We start from the raw sequence: 4,698 nt of genomic DNA on the forward strand, positions 1-4,698 counted from the left end.
TCTTATCCTTATGCCTGTATGCTCATGGTCTCAAATGACTACCTAATTGCCATGAACATGTCTATATTCAATGCAGAAAGAAGAGAAAATCAATGGACAAAGTTTTATGCCAAATGAAAATTTTTAATGTTCTTGTCTGTATTTTAATAAGCATTGTAGTTCACCATAAATGCAAAAATATTTCTTCTTCTTAGGAATTTTATTTTGTAAAATTGTTAATTTTAAATGAGAGAGTTTCAAATAAGAAAACATACATAATCAATATCTGTAAGTGAAGATCAGAAAGAAGATAAAAGAAACATAGTGAGTGAACCAAGCAGCACAAAATAAAATGATAGATATAAAGTGATAGTTATATAATAAGTAATTATGTTGGATATGGGAAAGTAATCTTATAGAAGAAAAATATCCAGATAACTTTTTTAAAGAAAAGAATGAATAAAATTTTACTTGATACTATTCACAATTTACTCATTAAAACATAATTACATAAAACGATAAAACCTTTTGACTTTGGCAAATTTTAATTAAAAATTGATAGGTGTAAGTATGACAGCACCAAATAAAATAGACTTGCACATAGAAACAATTATAGATATAATTAAGGTCACTCAACTTTTTTGATTAAACTACAATACAATAATAATATTGTGCATATATAAACTGTATATGCAATAATAATTTTAGATTTGTATGTGCCTTATAAACAGCCCCAGAATATTTACAATAAAGATTAGTGAAACTAGCAGAAAAACTAAGAAAACAAAAGATAATGGTAGATTTTACATAGTTTTCAGCAATTGGTAGAACAAGTCTATAAAACCAATAATAATAAAGGAAATTAGAACAAATTGACTAACAAAACAAGAATACCCAGTAAAACAGAGAAAGTGACCATCCAAATACAAAACAATATGTGAAGAAGAGAGAATTACAGATCAGGATGAAAATTTTGAGTTTTCAATAATCTTTGCTAGGAAAATTGCTTTTCCTTGTGGAAAAAAAAAATGGCTGTTCATACAGAAAATTGAATTATTTTCATATCATACAATTATATTTCAATTCAAGACCAAAATATCAATGGAGAACCTTAAAACTGAAAACTGATACAAGGCTATCTTCATGTTCTTCAACTGAGAAGAAACTCCTCAAGATACTATAAGCAAAACAATTTTAAAAGAGAATGGCTGATAAATTTAATCATATTAAAGTTAAGAAATTCTGTTCCATTAAATGCTATGTAAAAAATTTAAAAAGATAAGTCATGAATTTAGAAAGAATATTTTCAAAACATATAATTAGCTGATTACAATATGCATAACTTCTATGGATCAGTAAGAAAAAACAACTAACTCAATAGGAAATAAAAGAGTAAAACATTCCAACAAGCTCTTCACAAAGTGGAAAATCCAGGTGGTCTACAAACATGTGGAAAGCTGTGCTAACATATTAGTAACCAGGTATATACAAAGTAAAATCACAATAAGATACTGCTGTGTTTCTGATAGTTTTGCAAAAATACATTTAACAAAAATGTAAAATAAGCACTGTGAGATTATAGATCAACAGAAACTTTTATCCATGGCTTTTGAGGAGTAAATTTGTATACCACTATGGAAACCACTAAGGCAACACCTAATAAAGTAAATATGGACAGATCTTCTTACTCAGTGAGTTCATTCCTGGGCATGCACTCTTAGAGATATTTTGTACATTTGTGCCATGAGAAATGTACAAAGCCTTCATAGTAATCTAAATGTCAGTCAGTAGAATATTATGGAATATGTTCAAAACATGGGATTTCACAGAACAACATGTATGATTTCTACAGATATAGCATTAAGTAAAATAATCAGGTGTTAGTTGTATGTATGGTGCTCAAAAACCTGTACTATTAAATAATGTCATTTTAGAAATACTAACGTTACGAAAGTTATGACAGGGTTACCTTGCTTTGGAATTAAGACACATACTTTGGAAGGAGCAGGCAGTGGGTTTCTAAGTTATTAGCAAAATTGCAAATCTGGCTTATTATCTGAATGTTTACTATACAATAGATTATAAAACTGCACTCATAGATTTTACACAGTTTTGACATTTATGAGACTTTTCACAATAAACATGAAGTTACAAACAGCATTATCTAATCTAAATTATAATGGAGAATCATTAACTATTTTATATACATTATAAGTGACATTAGGAAAACAACATTGATCTAGAACTTGATCAAACAGGCTTCAACTCGTTCTTCTATCACTGCCTAGATTTGGACTTTGGGAACACTTGACTTCTCATGTATGAAAGAGGCATAGGATTGTTACCAAGGTTAAATGAGATAATACAAAGTGCTTATATTTTGTTATCTTCCCAAACACACTTGTTTTTATTTTAACATTTGCAGATGGCACCACTATTTCCTTCTCTATTTTCAGGCCAGATATTGATTAGTCAGAATTTTCCTTGTTTTACGTCATTCTTCAGTTTAATTTTGTCCCCAATTCCAATGCATTCTACTTCCTAAAGTTTCTATAAACATTTATTTTTCCTACATATATCACTCCTTATGTTCAGACATCTGTCTTCTCTAACCTGAATTTATTTCTATGACTTTAATTTTGGTATTCTTGGCTCAGGTTTTATTTTCTTTCCATTCTTCTATTTTTCTAACTCACAGACAAGCAGAGCGAACGTTCCTAAAGTTGCATAGGTGTCCATTAATTTGCTCTCTTTAAACTCTTAATGACTGATTATCATATAGCTGATAAAACTCACCTTCCATTCAGTTTTTTTAATGAAATTATTCATGTATCCTTTCGTTCATCCTTCCATTTATCTGTTCACATATCTGTCCATCTATAAAATTGTTGTTTACGTAGTCTTACTAAGTATATTATATTTTGGGAGTGAAACAATTTAGGCTATCATAGACTAATAATGAATATATTCATTAGTGTATAATATCCCTGAGATTGTATAAGGATTCATTTCCTCTTTTTAGCATGTTTTTCCTCCAGAATATTGAAATATGTGTGCCTGTTGAAACCCACTTTGCCTCTGTTATGTGCCCTTCCATTTTCATAGTCCTTTGTTAGGGGTAAACACCTTTTCAAAAATGATTTCTTTCTGATCTTATCTTCTGTAATATGCCCCTTTGATTGGCTCAGATAAAGTTAACCATATTCTCTAATATATTCCTTTAGAGATTTCAATCAATAAATCCATTTTATGTTTGTTTGGCTAAACTATCACAAGCCTATGGGAATAGAAACTGGCAAACACATACCCATATTTCCACATACCCATATTTCCACAAAGTGTATAAAGAGCTAGAATACCTGAGGCATTCAGTAGAAAATATGCAATACAGCAGAATGGCTGAAGTCATGCTCTTAAGTAATCAAATTACATGTGCTAAACAACACATATCTCAGGTAGAGCTATATGCTTAGTAATTTAGATGATTATTATTAAATTTTAATTTTCTTTTTTCTCACATTTTTCTCACTAGACTATGCACTTACCTTACAAAAACTTATTTTCAAGCCTTATACATTTTCTACTACTCTCCTTTGAGAATTGTGCAGCCTACTCTATTTTCTATAAAGTCTGGTACATTTTAGAAACTCAATAAATATTGGAATAATAATCATATATAGTGAGCTATAGTCCCTGTTATTTTTTTTTTTTTCTCTTCAAGACAACTTTATAAGCAGGAATTTCAGGGGAAATAATTTTATTACCAATGACAGTTGAGCTTACACTTTCTAAAACTTTTCTATTTTCCCTGTCTGTGGAATTTATGAGATACCAGATGTGTTTAAGAAAATAATTTGAAGTAACACTCTGGCCTTAATATGGGAAGTACTAAAACCTCTAATTGTATTTCAGGTAGTAGATCAATTCGACCTTCCATAATAGGAACCTGAAATATAGAAGGCATTTGTGTACTGTTAGTGTTCAAACTTGTACACATTCCCAATATAATCTCTACTTAAAATGGCTAAATATAGTTACATCATGATAAGACAGAGCCTTAATTCAGACTCTTTCAAATTCATACTATTAAATCCTAACTACAGAACCAATAAGGTCATACTATCTGATCCGGAAACACTGTGAGTTATGGATTATCTTTTCCAACAAGCAGAGATCTCTGAATGCAGTCCATTTGTCACTCACTCATGAAATTTCAGGGTCGAACAGATTGGACAAAAATCACAAATTTTTTTGTCTATGACATTTTCTTATGAGTATGTATAAAAGTAACCAGGAGAAGAGCAGAATTTTAAAAAGTGCTTTCTGTATTGGCGTGGAGCTCTTCCATAGAATAAAATCATGTCATTACCCACTCCTCAACAAGTGAATTTTAACTGATTCTTAGTGTGCTTTTCTTAAGTTCTATTTAGAAAGTAGAAATAACTTTCTATTGATATCCTACCCATAGCATAGTCACTCAATGCTGCTTTATTTCAACATCATATTTGGAGAAAAAAAGACAGCTTGTCTTTCCATCATGTGCATTTGAAGATTAAAACACTGTATCATTTAAATGCCCTGTGGTGAGAGATTTAAAAAAATGTAATGCAACCTGCTTTGAATTAACTATCCACCTAAAACATATTTATTTTCCCTGTGAATGAAGGTAGGCCTCATTTCCTCATTTTACCTTGATGATTATGAACTTTTTACATAACC

This window comes from Rhinopithecus bieti, unplaced genomic scaffold, assembly GCF_001698545.2.
Source record: "Rhinopithecus bieti isolate Rb0 unplaced genomic scaffold, ASM169854v2 scaffold_32518, whole genome shotgun sequence".
Lineage (NCBI taxonomy): Eukaryota > Metazoa > Chordata > Mammalia > Primates > Cercopithecidae > Rhinopithecus > Rhinopithecus bieti.